Here is a 20,326-nt window from a genome sequence, read left to right on the forward strand (position 1 = left end):
GGGGGTTGTCACCGGGATCAGTATGGGTTGTCATTCCCTAACAAAAGTCCTTGTTGCTGTCCCCATCCCCCAGTAGCAGACATTTTGCTCCTGGTGGCAAAAAGCAATGGGTTCCTGCTGGACATGGTGCTAGCATCTCATGCTGCAAGCTCTCCTGTCCACAGACATCCCAAATGCAAGCCTTCACCCACCCAGCCAAACTGGTTCCTGTCTCTCCACCCAGCACTGCACAGAGAAATTTCAGGAGCAGAAGAGTCCTGAATCCACCAGTCCAGCTCTGTCCCCTCTCTCTCAGGTGCCTCCAACTCTGCTGCCTGAAGGAGCCATCACATAGTGCTCAGTCCTGTAACACAGTCCTTGCAGTGTGTCACAGCTCCTATGAAGCTGATCTTAAGCTCAGTCTCCTACCTTTTCCCTGGTCCCTTCACCCCCAAATACCTGTGGAAACCCACCTTCAAATACCCAAACTGGTACTTTTCTAGACCATTTGTTCCAGCTAATCTCACCTTTTATGGTGCTGCTCTTAGAAAAGCTTATGCAAATTATATAGCTGCAGTGTTACCATTAAAATAACCATCGGGAGCAACCAGCGAAATGTAAATCATGTAAACGTTCTAGGAACAGCACATGCAGCAGAAACGGGGAGAGGAGATTTCTGCTCATGTGCTCCAGGAGCAGCTTGAACTCAGAGCTGCAGGACATGTTCAACCTCCCTCCAACTGGAGGAGGCACCTTACTTGGTATACCGAGTGAGAGATCACACAGACACTGTAGGTCAGTCTTAAAGTCACTGTTAAAACACCTAAGCTAAATTTTCAGACCAAATGTACAAGATAATTCAGTATTTTGCAATACCCTGGTGATCGTATCTTAAAGGTCCAAATGAACCCCACAGCATCACCAGGCCAGATCCTTTTCCCAGCTACACCACTGTCATTGTGCTTTTCCTAATCTTTAATGGCCAGAGGAGGAAATATTGTTGTGAATAACAGAGCTGGGTGGATGCCTTCACCTCCAGAAAGCACTGGGAGAGCTTCCCCTTAGCTATGTATGAGGCAGTGCCTCCAGATGCCAACCATAGAGACATGTGTCCCTTGGAGTAGCTGCTGTCCTGGAGAAGTGACAGCAAGGGGCAAGTCAAGAAACACAGGAGTGGGCAGGGTTGCAGCTGGCAAAACGAAGCAATAAAATAGAGGCAGAAATCACAATATAGGGTCTACACAATCTAGGTCTTACTTGGAGGAAAGAGGGTAAAATAAGGTTAGAAAACATGCACAGAACTAGAGGAAGGCAATCCTTCTTTCTTCTGTTTGCAGTGGCTGTGAATCAACAGTCAATGTATGAGATTTGTCATTGAAAGTGATTTGCTGTGTAATTTCTATGAAGCATTTCCAGTGTGTAAGGTTTGCCTTGAATATTCAGTGCCCTGTTTGTTTTGTTGATACGCCAGCATATGCTTCTCTCCGGTTGGGTGGGCACTAATCCAGAGAATCAGATTTCTGACTGAAAATAAGGCATTTCTTTTATGTGAGTGCAATTTTTCAAAATTCGTCTTTCCCCTGAAGCACCCTGCCAGCAAACTCATTTGCTAGGGGATTCACGGACAGCTGGAGTAGCAAAACACCAAAACAAAGTCTTGGGAGCACTCAGATGACTAAACCAGGCTTCTCGGCATGTCTGCGCTCACCCAGCCTTGGCATCTTGCTCCCGCAGGGAGGGCATTGCTCATTTCGGCTGGTGGGTGGGCAGCCAGGGCACAGGGATGCTGATGGAGCTGCCCGTGGCCACGCAAAGACAGCAGAAAAGCCAGGCTGAGAAGCCAGACCATGTCTCCCAAAAAGCAAGCATCCCTGCTACCTGACTGCCTCTGCACCATTCTTCCTCTCAAGGAGATGTGGCCAGGCTGTGGGAAGGGAAAATGAGGACTGCCATCATGGGAAGATCAGGTTTGTGCCCTGGTGTGCCCAGGGCCAGGTGGGGAGGTGAGCCACTGGTGTCCCACCTTGTGGGACTGCAGCAACTGACCTTGCAGGACTGCAGTGACCGGGGCAGCCAGGAAATCTGAGACGCTGCCACTGACTCAGCACAACTAACGACCTCCGGTTGGGAAAAGGCTTATCAACAGCCTGTGCTGAGCTCAGCGCACACCCTAGTAGAAGCAGTTTTGGCACCAAAGGGCGTGGTGACCTCTCCATCCCTGTAGCTCGCTGCATGGGAGAACAGGCACACCACAGGCCACATCTGTCCCTGAGGGGGATGAGCATAGAGGGGATGGAACCACAGACATGGCACTCCAAAACCCCATGTGGGTCGCATCCCTAGCTCTCCCTTCGCCCTTCTCTCTTAAGAGTCATGGCCTCCAGGTCCAAAAAGCAAAGAGAAGGTGGGCTGCCAGTGGGCCATGGGGCAGGCACAGGGCAGCAGCATCCCTGGGCAGGGATCTTCACACCATCTTCAGGGCAGATGCCTGGGGCCAGCAAGGTTTGGAGCAAAGGACCACACCTGCAGCAACTGTTGACTCCTAATGGGTACAAAACACATGCTCAAAGACTAGCATGATTGCTCAGAGCAGTCAGGAGGACCGAAGAGCCTGTGTCCCTTGTCCCCATATCGCCCACAAGAGGCTTGTGAGGATGGGGGATATGAGTGTGGGAGTGAGTGGGATCAATGAGAAAATGAGAGTGAGAGCATGGCTGAGTAAAATAAACCTGCTTAAAGATGATGTAAATAAACATCGCCTTCCCCACACATAAGTTCTGGCACTGCTTTCCCCTCGATGGGCACAAACACCTGCCAGGCTCCCTGCCATCCAGGGCAGGATGGCGAGGGGAGCTGCTGGCCCATGAGCCCACCCAGGCCTTGGGGATGCAAACCCCACAGCAAGTCCCCCTCTGGTACCCCCACTCCCACCTCCAAATGCTTCATGTGTCCCTCCTGGCCCCCTGGGAGCTTCCTGCAGAAAGGGACGGCGCAGAGGGACAGCGACCCACAGCCAGGGACCACGTGGGCAGCAGGATGAGGGAAGAGGTGTCTGTTCCTGGGACAGAAAATGCATGTCCTTTCCCCTTCCCTCTCCTCACCCACCGGTCCCAAACTGCCCTGCTGAGACTGACCGTCTAAATTACATGACTCACCAGGAGGGAGAGACCACGACCCCATTTTGGGGAGCCAAGCAAGTTTTTCTGCTCTCAGGAGTGGCGGGTTATCACCACCTTCAGGAAACCCTGCACAGGGTCATGCTGCCCCAAGGGAAAAAAACTGAGACTCACCTTAAACCAACACAGCATTTGAGAGCAAAACCGTTCCCTGCCATGTCCCCCTGTGGTGGCTGCCACATCGCCCCCAGCTCCCTGCCCTCCCCTTTTCAGGCACTGTTGTTTAGACCCAGGGGCGGCTGCGTTTTGGTGCTGGGACAGACTAAGTTCCATGTGTGAGGTTTTTGGATGAGAAGGCATCCTAGCCCCCAGCCTCCAGCGGGGCTCTCCATAGGACAATATTTGTGGCCTTCCTCTGTGGTACAGCAGCCACCTACCTGTATGAGCCCCTTCTCCCGGAGGGATGCTGCGGGCCGGACACGGCAGCACTGACTCGCTGCAGTGCTCCTCGGTACAAGAATAAAGTCAAACCTCAGGCAACCGAGAGCAAACGGTGCTTAGGGTGAGATCTACAGCCGGGGAGGTTTGTTTGCGTGGGAGACACCATGCTCTCCTCCAGCGCCTCCTCCCCACATGTGTGAGCCCACAGTTGCTGGAGTCAGCACATGGAGATTGGGAAGGAAGAACCGGAGCGGAGTGTATTCTCTCCATCCCCAGCCCTTTTCACCACATTTGACTAAGCTGCCACTGCAGGCTAGCTCTAACCTGTATTTGTTTTATATTTCAATATCCCGCTGTGCACACAGCATGCTTAGCCCCTCACACCGCACTTTGTGTGTGCCAAAGCACAGAGCAAACATGAGCTAATTGGGCTGCAAGCTCTCCAGGGCAGGGGTCTGTCACTCATTCTGCGTACTGCACCCTTGTCCTCTGATAACGCTTAAATCAACGCTCTTCAGCACAAAGGATTACCCAGGCTGGGCCCAGCCCTGGGGCAGGGAGCGGCCAAGTTGCTGGTGGGTGATGGCTGGGAGCAGACAGCCAGGAAAAGAAACATGGGGACACGCTTTTGGTAGGGTCTGTTGCAATAGGACAACGGGTAATGGCTTTAAACTAACAGAGGGAAGATTTAGACTAGATCTAAGGAAGAAATTTTTTACAATGAGGGTGGCAAAACACCGGAACAGGTTGCCCAGAGAGGTGGTAGATGCCCCATCCCTGGAAACATTCAAGGTCAGGTTGGACGGGGATCTCAGCAACCTGATCTAGTTGAAGATGTCCCTGGCTATTGCAGGGGGGTTGGACTAGATGACCTTTAAAAGTCCCTTCCAACCTAAACATTTCTATGATTCTGTGAAAAAGCCAGGGCTGACTGCAGGGGACGGAGGTCGCTCGCAGGTGGGAAAGGGTCAGGGAGTCATCCCAGGGCTCTCGGTTAACACACACACATGTGCACATGCATGTGCATTCGGGAAAACAGCATTTCGGGAAAACAGCATTTCAGGAAAACAGCAAAGAGAGCCCCCAGTACCACCAGGTCCCTGCTCCGAGCTGGTATGCTGAAGGCTGCTCGCAGTCCCCAGAGCTACCCCTGAGCTTACAATTAATTAATGATGACAAGCGCAGATGAGGACAACTCGCAGCCCCTGCTGCCTGCGTGACTGAGGGCCATGGCAGCAGGCAGCCCCAGGGAAAGGCTTCGGCAAAGGGTGCCCCTGGGTTGTTTATCACCTGCCAGCCCCAGGACCATGGCATGCTGTGCCCATGCACAGCCAGCCCGGCGGGAGCAGCTCCCCTTTGGCATCAAAGGCCAAGGAAGGCACCTCTCAGCAAGGCGGTGATGGTGATGGGATGTTGGGCATTTAAAGGCAGATTGCTCTTCCTCCACCCAGGTAACCATGCTCAAACAGAGGAGAATCTTAGGGCCCGTGAGAAGGAAAGTGCCACCTCCGCTGGGAAAAACACTCCCTCAATGAAACTATATGGAAACCGGTAACAGCTGTGGCATGGTCAGGGGCCAGGCTGAGGCTGTCACTGTGGGTCACGGCCATCTTTCACAGTGCCACAACGTGCCAGCAGCACTGTGGTCCCTGGTGATGGGGGGAAAGGCAGGAGAGTAGCTCCTTCCTCCCCAAAGCCCCTCCGCTGTTTGGGGAGCGGGGAGCTGTGGGAGGTGGAGAGGAAAGTGGGAGGTTTATCTGCTGCCATTTATAAAGCCACCTGCTGCAGAGAGACTGCCAGCCACAGGAGTGGCCAGCACAGCCCTTTCCAGCAGAGCTACAGCCACCCCCGGTGAGCAAAAGGCACCTCACCCCAAGGCAGAGGCAAGGAGAGGACTGCGCTTCGCACACACATGCACGCAAGCGTGCTCGGGCCGTGCGATGAGGGGGTTGCAGGCTGGGGAGCAGCTATCCCAGCCAGGATGGCATGGCATGGGTGGGGACGGCAGGGACCTCGCTGTCGAGCTGGTGGAGAAAGCGGGTGCATTTCAAGTCCCCTACACAGTTGTTCCAGCCAGCACCCTCACAGCTGATGCCCGCAAGCCTGCTGTGCAATGGGGGGCAAGCATGAGTACATGGTGGGCTAGCAGGGATCCAGCTGTGCTTTGTTCCAGCCTGTTGCTGCCTGCCAGGGACATGAGGGCACCCTGCCACCGAGCACCCTCACCCCACAGCCTCCCAGGGGCCAGTATAAGGTGGGCAGCATCATGCTTGTCCCATTGATCCACTTCTCCTCGGGCCACCCACGCGCCTCCCTCCACACTGCTCTGGGGGAGGCCTTGGCACCCGGCTGCTGGCCCCCTTTGCTTCTCCCCAGCTTTGAGCAGCCACAACACCTCCCATAGCTGATTCTGCTGCAGAAGCAAAGAAACACTCCTGCCCTGCCCAGCTCCCCTCTCCGCACACACAAAAGCTTCTTCCTGAGAGCAGTGGGTTACAACACTATTTATACACACACGCGCACACATAAAATACGATTTTAGAGCATCTGCAGAGCTAGAACATTTCTATCGCCTGTGCTCGGTGCCAGGAGCAGAGCGAGATTTGGGCTGCAGCAGGAGCCCACGAGTACACCACTCGCCAATCCTGGCCCCGATGAGGCTTTCCTCCCACCTCTGCCCAGCTTCCGAGCAGATTGGGGTAATAGCAGCCGACCGGGATGAATCACGCTGCCCTGGGAGCGTGGGAGCTGGCAGCTCAGTGAAGGCTCCGGCACCGGCGGGTTGCACAAGCTGGGATGGCCCCGGCAGCCACTGCACTAGCTGCATCCAGCTGCGCCAGAGGGATTAGCTCTCAGCATACCACTTTGAGTCAATAGCGCATCAAAGGGAAGGGGAAAGACTTTGATGGTTAACACAGGGGTCTGCAGCAGTAGGACAAGGCGAGAAGGTGCTCCTCAAGGCCTGGCTCAGCCACCTCCATCCCCTGGGGACACATCTGTAGGGGATCCACCAAATCACCAACTATCCCCCAGTGTGCAAGTAAATTTGGTCCTTGAAAAGGCGGAGGGAAGAGACTGAACCCGTCGCATAGTCTCAACACCAGATTGTGCTGCCTCTGCCTGGGCCGTGGGCCAGCCACCTGCCCTCCCACCAAATCCTGCCCCCACGCAGGGCCAGCCCGGCCCTGCTTTTCACTGGGCAGCGGGGGAATCATGCAGTCAGTCTTCCCCCGATCACCAGGGCATGCATCCAGCCGCCTCCGCAGCCCACGCAGCCTTTGGGGGAGATCAGAGGAAAGATGCTGCTGCAGCTGGGAAGGGAGGCGGCTCTCACGGGCATATGTGGAGCTGCAGACACGTGGCTCTGCAAAGCACCGATTGTTCCAGCCTCCTCCTGGCACAACGGGTGCTCACACGACAAGACAGCTCGTTTCCATCACCCCCGTCACCCCCAGGGAATTCCCCTTGCCCAGAACACCCAAGCAAAGCCCCAGCCATGTACCTGCTGCAGGGCAGAGCAGAGCAGAGCGGAGCAGACAGCCCATCACACCCACCAGCTTGCTCTCGTCTCCTCCAGGGAGAGGAACCGGAGAGTCAAACGTCCCTGGAGCATCAGAGATAAGATGGAAATCATGGGGCTGTTGGGATGGGCACATTGGTGCATCCCAAAACAGCAGGAGCAGGGACAAGATGCATGGCAAGGACTGGGGTTCAGGATCCCACCCCAACACACACCTACCGCAGGCGAGTGGCCCAGTACACAGGGGTGAGCTGGGCACAGATGGGCAGCATGCAGCCTCTGCTGTCCCAGTGCCGCAGGCTGGCACTGCCTGCACCCACTGCACTGCCTTCCTGCCCTGCTCCGGCCATGCCCACCGGCCAGCAGCTGCCCATGGCCAGTGCAAGGGCTGTCGGGAGTGATGGATGCAACGGAGGAAAACACAAGAAATGGTTTCTTTCCCTTCAGGCAGAGAAGCAAGTGTCACATCTGGACATGTACAGCAGCTGAGCTGAGAAAGGGACAAGGAATCGGGAGGAGAGAAGCCGTGGGCCGGGAGGTGCAGCATCGCCCAGAGGATGTGGTGAAACAGATGGCAGATTTGGCAGCAGGGTGGTCACAGAGAGACCTGCAAGCTGCAAAAGCAGGCGACACGACACTGCGCAGGGACTGTCAGCCCAGCCTGGCAGGTCTGGAGGGAGGTCGCATCCTTTCAAACATGCCGCATCCAACAGTCAGCATCAGAGATTCTCCGTGGGCAAGCCTTGGAAAAAGGCTATTTGGGATCAGAGGGGAAATGGGAAAAAAGATCAGGATGGCAAGTTTTAGGGGCAGGGAAACAGAGAGATTGTCCCTAATTTCTCTGCACAAGCCTGCCTTCCCTGCACACAGGGCCACGCAGGCAGGCTGGTGCTTGGGGAAAGGCTGGCAGCCCCTGCGCTGCTCTGCCCACTCTGATGGCAGCGCAGGGTCACAGGCAGCCACCCCTGCCCTCCAGAGCATCACCGCTCATGTGGAAGAGAAAAGGAAATGAAACTAAATGTGAGGTGCTGCAGCAGATGGCTGCAAAAGGAGCCTCCTCAAGCCTGTGCCCCCTCGTCCTTCCAGGAGGCTTTGGGCACAGCAGAGCCAACACCAGGAATACAGCCATCCAAGGAGATTTCGGGGCCCAGGTAAGGTGCAGTGTCCCAGCAAGAGCCACTGCAAACCTCTCCACAGCCCAGCAGCTATTGAGGCCCTGCCAAAATCAGCAAGAATCAGACAGGGTCTGTGCCCATTTTGGGAGAGATGCTTGGGGATGCAGTGCTGATATGTAGGGCTTTTCACAGTGGCTGGGTGTCCTGGCCCAGCCCCAGACCGGGCTCCTGCTTTCTGCCTGGTTTTGTGTATGCTGTTCTCCCTGCCTGCATCCCCGCTCAGCACATCCCAAACCTGCCACTGTGAACACTGCTCTCGCCTAGCTGGGCTGGCCCCGCAGTGAGCGCCTGAGATCCCATACTTGGCCTCTGCGGTACCGGCAAGGCATTTACTAAAGGAGCGAGGGTCTCCACCTCCGCATCCACTACGTTGCTGATGTAAGGGGCAGTTTGGCGCGTACTGTGCTGCATAGCTGCCATCGCTGCTCTGGGAAGCATCTCCCCACCTGGAAACACAAAGAGCCTTCAGCCAGTTTGAGAAAACCCAAGGTGAGAGTGGACAAGACCTCAGCACAACCGCTGACTCCCAGCCTGGCTCTCCGAGACAACCAGTGCTTCCAGTAAAGCACGGGCACATCCTGCCCTGAAACACCCCTCTGCTTCACCAGTGCCAGTGCTGCACCTGCACTTACTAGAGCCAAAAAAACTCTGCAACTGCAGATGCTGTGGAGGCTTCGGCTCATCCTGACATGCCTGTGCTGACCACAGCCCCAGGAGGGTGAGCAAAGCTCCGCACAGACAACCAAACCCTCCTCCAGAGCGGCGGGGATCAATATTCAAGTGATGCTGAATCCCACACTGTTGCCATGTCCCTGGGGATAGGACCACCCGCAGGACACACCAGACTCCAAATCCTGTCCAGCTGCTTTCTTGTGCTTCTCCTGGCAGCACAGCTCCATCACGGGGCATATGGATGTCATGCTGGAGGGAGGGGACCAAAAAAGGACCAAAAGCCAGGAGTGAAAAGCCACAGGAGGGGACCGGGAAGGCTCCTCCTAATGCTCCCCATGGCAGGGAGAGATCCTGTGCTACATGAGCTGCAGGACCAGCCCGAATCTGAGAGCGGGCTCCAGAGATGCCGCTGGCACTGCGCAGAGCACCAGGCTGGCCACGTGCACAGGTATGGCCGCAAAACCCAGCTACCCGCATTAGCTCTGTTAAATGAGGGAGCGAGATACCATCCTGCTGACACAAACACCCTCCTCGCTTCCCATCTCTTGACCAAGGCGAGCTCCGGGGAACACAGAGCATTCCCCAGCACGTCTGGGGAGTGGGCAGCCAGCCTGCAGCCCCGAGAGCAGGATCGGACCCGAAGTTCGGCAGGTCCCATCACACGCCTGTGCACCCCTTCTCCCACCCCAGGGGCTGGGGAGGACACAGTGGCGGCACTGCAGGCTCCCAGGGACACCCCCAAACATCACTCCCAGCTGGGACTTCAAAGGCTACAGATGCACAGAAATTTATTCTACCCCCAGGATATTTTCCACAAAAAATCCCAGGCCCAAAGAAATGTAGAGTGAAACCCCTTCTCTGCTGAAACCAACAACTGCAACATGCCTTTCATGAGTACCAGGAATTCACCTCCTTGTTATGGAGGAAAAGAAACACCTGAAGTTTGACTCTGTGCAGGGACTGTCCAAAAAAACAGCCGGCCCCTCAGACGTAGCTACTGGGATGAAGGAATCCTGAAACCTAATGATTACTCTGGAACCCATGTAAAGCTGTAGCTGTGATAGTGTATGTATGTACCCAGGACAAGGCTTAGGGCATGGTCACAGTTTCTATAAGTCCAATTACTACAGTTTTGCATAGTTAGGTTTATCAAGCCTGATGCGTAAGATATCAGAAGACTGTATTTGCAGAAACATCCATCCCCTGACTTTCCTGCAATGACTAAACTAACCTGAAAGTCTTTAAAATTCACCATTCTCAGGAGGTAGCCTAGCCACTGCAGCTGTTACTATCAGTATTCGCTTTGTTGGGGCTTTTTTTTGTTTTCTGAACAAGGAAGAATTTGATGAAATTTCGTGGAAGAAAACACAAGAAATTAAAAACTTGGATGAAAGAAAATTAAACTTGATGAAAACCTCCCAACAGAAAAATGCAATGAAACTGCCTGATGACAAGATTAGCAGCAGCGTAATATGAAAGGAAAAAGCAATAAAGAGGACTTGGAACTAGAACAAATAAAAGAGGGATGGCTTTTGGAAACACGTACCTGACTTAAAAGTAATCAGATTTTGTCTGAACTAAAAACTTTTTAAATTAAAAGACAGTCAATTTAAAACTGGAAGTTATAACAACCTACATGCTAAGACCTCAGATCACTCTCATCAGTGAGAAATAAGTCAGTAGAAATTCATGCAGAATGTCCTTGCTGCCAGATCGGCACACTGGCTGAGCATCTGGAGCTAAAGCCCGATGAACTGCAAAAGCTGCTCTGACAGCAGCAACTTTTTTGAAAGCAGAGGGGAAAAAAAAAAAGTTTCAATTAATTTAGTACACTGATTAGTTTAGTCAAAGTTCAGAAAATTACTGCAGGTTAACACAGGAGAGCCTGGTTCCCTTTCCAAGCCCAATGAGGATGAAGTGTGAGAAGATAATCTCTACTAGTTCTGAATTCTTAAAAGCCAGAAATAATCAGGTTATATCACTGGTTATATTTTACATCTCCTATAATAAAATTCTGTTCTTATAATGTATTATTATAGTAATACAATATAGTATAGTAAGATACTATTGTTAAATTAATTACATATACAAATAATGCTTTCATAAACTATTTTTTTTTCTATTGTGTTGTGGACCCACACTTTAACCAACTAGAAACCATTTGTCTGCAGTTTGAATTGGATTTCATTGTCCACTGAAATATAGCTGGACCAAATTTATAATAAATAATGAAATGATATCTAACAAATAAATGTGTCACTCACCATTTTCTAATGCAAGAAATATAAACATTAAGAATCTAAATAACTATATGTTACACTGTAAACCCACTCAAGCACGGTGCAGCCTCCTGCTCAGCCCTAAGTATCACAACATACTCATCACTGAGAATCAGTTTGTCCTTAGGAAAAGTGCAGAAGTGTACAAACACAGCCAGATTAAAACTAGGTGCTTAGGTCACGGCTTTATGATCATTAATGTAAATTGTGACTTTAATCCATCCATCCTACTCAGCGGCAGGTCAAGAGCCAAACAAAGCGCAGATCAAACTTGAAGTCTATGAAGTTTGGTTCATTTTTCTGCCATTTTTGTCATTTTACTTCCCTTCCATGAAGTTCTGCCATCTGAGACCTCTCCCTGAGAAAAGCTGCCCAGAAACACAAAGAATGGTGCATGTCCCCAGCCTGGAGCCTGCAAGCCCTGGGAGTCTCTTACTGGTGCAGAGACCTCCAGACCGCTGTTTGCAGGCCCAGGGCAGCCAGGCAAACCTCCAAACTTCTGGTCTCTAATGCTGCCTTGGGGATTATCCCATGGTGACCAAATTTGTCAGAAGACAGGACAAATAATCACAGAAGCGTTGAGGCTGAAGGGAGATCATCTAGTCCAGCGTCCCTTCTCAAAACAGGGTCAGCTAGAGGAGGCTGATAAGGCCATGTCCAGGCACGTTTTGAGTATCTCCAAGGATGGAGACTCTGCTCCAAGCCAGGGCCATGCCAAGAAAACCATCCCAACCTGCTGTTGCAACCAGGTCCTCTAGCCAGGTGGGTCCCAAGCCACAGGCTACTGGGGGCTGTCCCAGTGCTGGCTGGGATCCTAGCTGCGCTGGTGCCCTGTGGCCCACGGTTGGCTGCTTCCGAGCCTCACAAGGCAGCCCTCAGTTTGCCAGCCCTCACACAACATCTCATCTCTTCAGCCTGTGCCAATTACCTGGCGTGTGTGTCATCCTAGCGTGGGTCATCTTGCTGCATTGGCAGTGCAGCAAGGGGACTCTTCCAGCATGGTCACCATGGCTTGGCCAACACAGGGTCCCCGGGCCCCATCGCAGAGTACCCTGGGCTCACTTTGGGCCACAGCTGGGAGCTGCTCCCCAGCTATTCTTCCAAACCTGAGGTTTGCCCTAACTCTCCCACCTCTACCTTCTCTTGGTCTCCGCTACACCATCCAACGCAGCACATCAAGGGTCTCATTGTCTCAATCTCCATCACCTCCTGCCCCAGCTGTCCCCTACCACCAACTCCCAGCTAACAATAAAGTGCTCACTGGCAGAGCAGGGCCGGAGCATGTTCCTCTCTCTGTTAGGGTGAACTCAAAATTACATGACGACATATTTTTCCACCTCTCACAACCTGCCTTCTAGCACTTGGGGGTGCAGCTCAGATCCTGCCTTCCTCTTGGCTCACCCACACTCTGCGGATGACAAGACACAAGATGTTGGTGCTAGGGGTAGGGGAATTGGGTAACCCAAAGCTTTCTGATGCTCCCACTGAACAGGAGCACTGAGCCCCTCTGCCCCGGAACTCCATTTTAAACACATCTTTGTGTGAAATCAAACCACAACAGCATAGAGGCCCCTCTTTGGTCAAAATGGTACCCACAGCTTCTCATGGGGACTCTGCTGGGAACTGCACAACTGATCCCAGTGCTGAAATGCTTCCACCCTGTGGCGTTCACGCTCCCCAGAGGCCGGGCAGCATTACAGTAATTTCAATTAGGAAGGAGATTTCTCAGCCAAAGAGGTTTTCTCTGCAGCCTTTAGCGTGGCTGCAGCTCTTACGCCAACACAGTCATCCACTAAGAGAGGGTTGTACCAGGACAGGCAAGGCAGGACACAGTGCTGGGGCTTAGGTAACCACCAAGATGAGTCATAAAAAGCCAGCCTGGTGATGGAGCGGCGGCTGAACTGCCAGAGAGGTGAGGGTGACACAGGGACCGGGACAGCGAGCTGGGAGAGGGGAGCCCATGCCCCCCACCAGGCTACTCCACCCCACCTCCCCTGGCCTCTCTCCTTCGGGACCTGCTGTGCCCAGTCTCACCCATTAACCAGCAACAATAGCAGCCTGGGCGATGGGAAGGGCCGTGCACAGCTGTTGTTTTAACGGTGTGAGCAAACTGCTGCCATTGTCCCCACCTAATAACGAGGTGTGATCACAGCCTAATTACCAGCCCCAGCTACATTTGAAGCAAGAACTTCAAGCTAGCTTTTAAAAGATGTTCAGGCATCTTAAAGTGCAGGTAAATGCCAAGCTCTAAGGCCTCTCATCATTGAGGGATCTGATAGCTGGTTAGGGACTGAACGTAATCAAGCCATAGCTGAAGGGAATTGGGACTGGAGCTGCCTCTCCTGAAAGAATCTCAAAGCAAACTCGCTTTTTGCTCTGAGCGCAGTGCATCAGCGATGCAATGTTTTCTTCAAACTCAGGGCTAAGTACACAAAATATATTTACAGCAATTAAAGCAGGTAAGAAGAGCGGTTTCACCAAACACAGAAGTGACAATGGTAGAATGCTTTGGTGTTTATAGGACTCACAGAGGAGTCAGCATTTGCACAGCACACTGGTGTTTGCTTAAGAGTTTAGGTGACTGATTAGTTTAATATCAATTTAATTCACTTGTGGGTGTTCGAAACATTTCTCCCTCTCCTTGCTGCTTTGGGAAAGCTCTCGCAGTCTGTTAAGACGGGAGTATTTCCTGCGAGGGATATTTTAAAGCAGCAACACTCCTCCTTTTACAACTCTGCAGATGTAGGCTCTGAAGGTGTGATGAAATCTGCCTTACTTTCCCTTGGGCCAGAAGTCTCTGCGTGGAAAGAGGATGGTATTTACCCGCGAGGGCCTATGCACACCCCTGACCAGCATCCCCAGCAAGCACTGCTATTTCTGTCCCCGTTTGCAGGACCACCCTATGCTTACCAGTGTCAGCAGCCACCAAACCAGGGATGAACTAGTTAACATCAGGGAAAGCTTTGAAGAGGAGAGCAGCTACAGAGTGATTAGAGTGTTATCATGCAAAAAAAAAAAAAAAAAAAAAAAAAAAAAAAAAAAGAGCAGAAAGGCATTCAGATGGGAGTTGCAGGAAGACAGGAGCCAGGATGCTGCCATGGGAAGAAGGCAGAGGTTTAAGCTTACAGGGAAGCCGGAAAAGCCCATATGTACTACGGAGTCAGAGGCTGCAGGGGTGCCGGCAGCCTCCCTGCTTTTTATTTATTACTTATTTGTTTGCCAATGGCTGTTTGCCAGGCTACTTAAGATAAATCCTTCCTGAAAGAGCTGCTTCTGCCTCCCTCTCCTTCTGCTGCCCAGCCCTGACCACCACTTCGCAGGGTAGCAAGGCAGGCAGCGAGGCCAGGGTTCAGGTCTGGTCTCAAGGCCAGACTTTCTGCCTTCTGCTTTTGCTGTGCTTTTGCCCCTCTATCCTCTGAACAAATACCGCAAACCACTTCAACGGCACCTTTTATTCCAGATGGCACATTTTGCCTTCTCTTTGCTGCTCAGACAGGCAGCCTGACCTGTCACACTGCATCATAAAACCCCAACGTGGGGCAAGGTGCTTTCTTGTACCTCTTCTGCCCAGACAGCTTTCCCCTCTCCTCCTCACTCTCTGTCCACTCCCCCCTGACCTCTCTGAAAGGGGAGAAGGCAGGAGTGCAGATCAGTGCTGGAGATGGTGGCTAAACAGTTAAAGAGAAAAAGATGTTCATGCAGAAATAACATCCGCCAGCCAGACAAAGGTTTCTCTTTCTTTCTCCTGGATAACACCCGTTCTGTTCAGGAGGTTTCTGAATTGCAAATCCACTGTGCAGCACTGCTGCTGCTAGAAAGGATGGGGAAGCAAGTGAGGGAGAAGGCAGGGCCTTGTTCTGCGGACAAGTCGTAAACTGGGGGGAGAACAGCTTAGAGCGTTAGATCATCCTGACCCAACAGCCCTTTCACAGTCATCAATCTCTCAAAAGCTGGAGGGAGAAATGGGGAGAGATTCCCCTTCTTGCCCCCTGCCAGCATGAAGCATTTCTAACACCGTCAGGAGGATTCTGTAGCCAGGATGACGTGGGGACCGAGCACAAGCCCATGGCATGACACAGCGGTGGGATGACATTTTATCTCGCATCAGAGGACAGGAGCGCAGGCCAGCGCGCGGGCACTGGGAAAGGACACTGAGGGGCTGGGGCTCGCGCTCTGCTTCTGCCACTGACGTACTCCAGCAGCCCAGGGAAGCCCCCGCACCTCGCTGGGCCTCAGCCGCCCATCAGGCGGGTGGAGACAAGCATTACTTAAAGCCACTTCGGTACCTGGTCCAGAAGGAGGGCAGGAAAACGGTATCTAAACAGAACTCAGTGCCCCAAAGTCTCCTACAACAGCAAACCAAACCCATCCCTGGACCCACAGAGTCACCCTCGCAAGCTGCATCTGGGTGCTGCCCAACGCGGCGCTGGCACACTTGCCCAGGGGGTCACGCAAGTTGCCCTGAGCATGCCCCAGCGCAGTCCCAAAGCCAGGCCCACCCGAGAGGCGCAGCTAAGCCCGATGGGGATGGGGATGGGGGTTGGGGGCGGCGGCATTCGCCCCACGCACGGCGCGGCCACCTCCCCACCCCAATCACCCCACCGGCACGACGCGCCCCCCGCGACCCATCCTGCACCCCTGGGGACCCCTCAGCCACCCCTCGCCGGAGCCCCGCTGCCCGCCGGACCCGCCGCCCGCCGCCGGCTGAGCCCCGCAGCCCGCACTGACCTGCTCGGGGGGGAGTCCCGGGCCCGCTCCGCTCCGGGCCCCGCGTCCGCCGCCGCGCCGCGCTCGCCACCTCCCTCCTCCTCTCCCCGCGGCCCCCCCGCGCCGCCCGGCCGCCGGCTGCCCGGCACCGGCAAGGGAAAGGGAAAGGGAAGGGGCCGGGGCCGCCGCCGCTCCGCCTCCCCGCCCGCCCCGCTGCGGCGGAGAGGCCGCGGACCCCGGGCCGCTCCCTCCGCCTCACCGATGCTGGGACGCCGGGGCCTGCGCTGCCGGGCCGAAGAGCGGCCGGAGCTCCGGGCCCCGCCGCGGGGAGAGGGCGGGGGGAGCCGCCTCCTGGCCCGAAGCGGGGGCGGGCAGCCCCCTGCCGCGCTGCCTACCGTGCGGGGAGGAGGCGGCGAGGCCGCGGCCGGCGGCTCCGCGGCGGCTGCCGGTGCGGGGAGCGGGCGGGGAGCTGCCGGCGCAGCGCCCGGGCTGCGGGGTCTGCGGCGGCTCAGGCTATTTCGGGGTCTGAGGCTCTGCCCCCCCCGCATCGGCCTCTGCGAGCAGCTTCTGCGGCGCTGGGGCTCCTCGGGATGGCTGGCCGGGCGTGTGCCCACCGGAGGGAGGGGGAGAGGGGAACGGGCCTCCGGGGCAGGCAGGCAGCGCAGTGGGGGCACACAGGGGGTCAGCCCCGCGACAGGGGCAGGTGGGCGGGAGCGGTTTAGACCTCGGCAGCGTTTGCAGAGCCTCTCCCGTTGATGCAGCATGACTCAGTTGCGTGGCAGGGGTGGTAGCTAAGAAACTTACCAGGGGTCTTATTTCTGCAGGGCAGCCGTGCCTTCCTGCCATCAGGAGTGACCAGCAGGTGGGACAGGGACCTGAGCCACCAAGGTGCAAAGGGGTTTTGAGAGCCTGGTTTCCCCTAAGCATCTCACCCTGTGCCCCATCTCTCCACAGGATGCCCACATCTCTCCACAGGATGTGAGGATGCAGGTGGAACACCCCGTGCTGGAGAAAGGGCCGGCAGCGCACACAGGGCTTTGGTACTGGCGGTCTCACCCAGTCACTGGTATTCCCAGCCGGTGATCAGGGACACACCTGCAGCTGGACTGCCAGGGAACAGCCACCAGAACGTGACTACAGGGAAGTCCCACTGATATCCCAAGTGCTTCATTGATACCACCTCGTATGGGGGGCCTGGGGTCCTACATCAGTGGCTTCTCCAGATGCTGAGTAAACAGTGCTGCTCTGCAGCATCTTCTGAAGGCTGGTTTGGGCTCATTTCATCTCTTTTAACAATCCAGTGGCTAAGCCCCTACCGCTTAAAAGACCTTCCAGTCTGACAAGCACAGCTATGAAAGTCACCAGGAGAAGCATCAGGGAACAAAAACGTGTAATCAGCTGCCAGCCAAGAACCTCCCTTCATACTGCAAGTGGAACCTCATACTGCAAGTGGACACAGGCTGACACCGCTCACGGACCATGAGGAACCAAGGGGTGAAAAACGGGTGTCTCCCATACGGTCTTTCCTTTTTTTTTTTTTTTCAGGCTCCACAAGGTGAGGTATCACTCAGCTGGTTTCTGCTCTGCAGAGGCATGGTGCAGAACACGGGTGGGCTACAACGTGATGCCTTTTGATAAAACTTTACTATAAATGAGACCTTTATCCCCAACTGGTGATGTCTAGGACCTACCATAGCCCAAACAACATGTGCCTAAAACTTTAGGGAACAGTTGAATAAAATAAGATTTCCAGATCTCTTTCACTGCCATCTCCTTCAGCCCTAGCGATACGTATGATGCAGAGAAGTCATGCAACTTGCCCCCTCACCCCAGACAAGCCAGCACCCGTCCTACAGCATCACCAAGGCTTGGGGACCTTGACTGCTGCCTTGCAGCAGATGACACTGTCTGCCTCAGGAGAGAGCAGAGAGGACTGTACTGGCTTAGTACAACATGTGCTCTGCAAATGCTGAACAGCGGGGGCTTGTGGGAGAAACAAATCTGTGGGGATTTTCTAAAATGCGTTGTGATTGTGATCTGCCACTGGGTCCCCAATACTCGATACCCTAGTTCTCAGTAAGCGCAGACTGTGGTTTTCGTAAGCCATGGCTTCTCTGCCATCTAAACTGGCAAATGCTGCTGGGAAATCTTGACTTCTGGGCAGAACTGGCAACCTTGCTGCTGCTGAGCTGCCCAAATCCCAAAGGAGTGAACAGCCACTCCTCCTCCCTTGGCCCACCAAGACATCAGGGCTCAAACAAAGCTGGGCAAACCTACCATGTATGTAAGCTGTTCCCTGGAGATGCTTGTTTCTTTCTGGAGAAGAGAAGGCTCCAGGGAGACCTTATAGCAGCCTTCCAGTACCTAAAGGGGGCCTACAGGAAGGATGGGGGGGGACTTTTTATCAGGGAGTGTAGTGATCGGATGAGGGGTAACGGTTTCAAACTGAAGGAGGGTAGATTTAGATTGGATATTAGGAATAAATTCTTTACTGTGAGGGTGGTGAGACACTGGAACAGGTTGCCCAGGGAGGGTGTGGATACCCCATCCCTGGAGGTGTTCAAGGCCAGGCTGGATGAGGCTTTGAGCAGCCTGGTCTAGTGGGAGGTGTCCCTGCCCATGGCAGGGGGGTTGGAACTAGATGATCTTTAAGGTCCTTTCCAACCCAAACCATTCTATGACTCTATGATTCCTGACTCTGGCCCAGATTGTGCTTAGCTGGAATGGAATGGAATGGAATGGAATAGAATGGAATGGAATAGAATAGGATAGGATAGGATAGGATAGGATAGGATAGGATAGGATAGAATTTGCCCAAGAAGAGCCTTACAGGAGTGGTCTCACAAGGGCTCGGGCAACCCATGGTTTTTAGGTCCCTCCCCACGCCTGGGAAGCACAAGCAGCATGTGGCTCAGGCTCCAGCTCCGCATGTGGAGGAGCCCGTTACCTCCTTCCTGCGCTGCTTACGACCCTGCAGCAGCACAGGAGAGACATGGAGTGCCGCGGGAGGACAAGGCACAGGGAGCTGATTCGCAGTCGGAGCTGTAGCACTGCGTCCTGCTGTCTGTGTGATGCTCCCAATTGTAATTCCTCTTTTCCATTGCTTATGGCTTTAATATTCAAGCTGAATTTCTCCAGGCAAGCTCAGGGACTCGCGCTGAGTTTGTCTAGACACATTTCAGGCAAGATGGTGCAACTGTTCCTGAGAATGACATCTGGAGAAAAAGTTTATTTTGCCCATGTTTAAAAAAAAAGGCTGGTGGTTTTTCCCTTGGGCAGCTCCAGTGTCTCCGAGCTTTGGAGCCAAGTGCTGGCGAAGGTGTGGCCCTTCGCCGGAGATATGCCTTTGAATACCCCTGTGGAGCTGGTATATGTCCCAAAAACGGCAGTTTGCCCAGGCCAGGGGCAGACTTGAAGGGTGCAGGAATGAAAATACCCTTTAGTCCCTGCTCCTGGAGCCGACCAGACTGTGTCTGTGCCCCTGGCTGGCAGCCCAGCCTGGCACAGCACGGCACTGCCGGGATGTCCCCATGCAGGCTGCTCCCCACCAGGATGAGCCAGCTGGGGTGCGGCAAGCACAGCCCGCGAGCCCTCAGCCATGTAGGCAACCATTGAAGAGAGCCCTCACATCCCTAGCACAGGGGTGGGAGCCAGCAAGGGGCTTCACGGGACCGTGCGGTGTGGGCAGGCCTGGACACGGCACCTGGGAAGCAGGGCTGGGAATGGGCAAAGGCACAAACTGGCCGGTGCTGGCGCAGCGCAGCCCTGGAGGAGGCCCCAGACTTTCTTACCTGCAAACTGCTTCCAGGGCAGAATTACTTGTTTCCTTGGAGGATTTTTTCCTCATCATCGTATTATGTCCATGCTTCAAAAGCAGGAATGAATTTCTCCTCATCCCCGGGACAAGCTGGGGATTATCTCCTGGTTAGAGATGGAAACTCACACCTGAGGAGGTTAAAGCTGTGCTTTCCCAGCGATGCTGGATGGTTTTTCCTGCGGCTGGGGAGCAGCACTTCAGCCCCAGCCACAGGCGCCCGGCGTTTCTTCCAGCTGGACTCCAGGGCACCGAGCAGACACTCGGAAAATGAAATCCGGGCAGTTCAGTGACCGCATAAGGGAAGTGTTGGTGAACCACCCTGCCTCGCACAGCCCTGGGGATGGCAGCAGGAGGGCAGCTGCTCCCCGGGGCAGCGTTAGCTCCCCTCTCCCGAGGCCTGCCTGCCTTTCCCAGCGCTGCCTGCCTCCTTCCCGAAATACCTCCTGCCTGCCGTAACTAAGGAAACAGGGCCTCTGTAGGCAGCCTCTTCTCTCAGTGAGCACCATTGCTGGGTCCCCAGAGCACGGGAGAGCTGCGGGCACCATCCCGGGCTGAGGCAGTGCCCGTCACAGCCATGGCCCGGCCGGGGGCCTCCGGGCTGCCCCACAGCCCGCTCCCAG

The 20,326-nt window shown here is 54.5% G+C and overlaps 1 protein-coding gene across 1 annotated transcript in view; it reads right to left on the reverse strand.

Moving 5' to 3' along the window:
• TMEM63C (transmembrane protein 63C) overlaps positions 1-16,009 on the reverse strand; it is a 32,727-nt gene extending 16,718 nt beyond the window's left edge. Inside the window, exon 1 of the mRNA XM_054199409.1 lies at positions 15,911-16,009. The gene's annotated coding sequence lies outside the window, so the exon portion shown is untranslated. The remainder of the gene's footprint in view (positions 1-15,910) is intronic.
• Positions 16,010-20,326: the final 4,317 nt, after the last annotated feature.

The sequence above is a fragment of the Rissa tridactyla genome, chromosome 4 (genome assembly GCF_028500815.1).
Source record: "Rissa tridactyla isolate bRisTri1 chromosome 4, bRisTri1.patW.cur.20221130, whole genome shotgun sequence".
In the NCBI taxonomy this organism is placed as follows: Eukaryota; Metazoa; Chordata; class Aves; order Charadriiformes; family Laridae; genus Rissa; species Rissa tridactyla.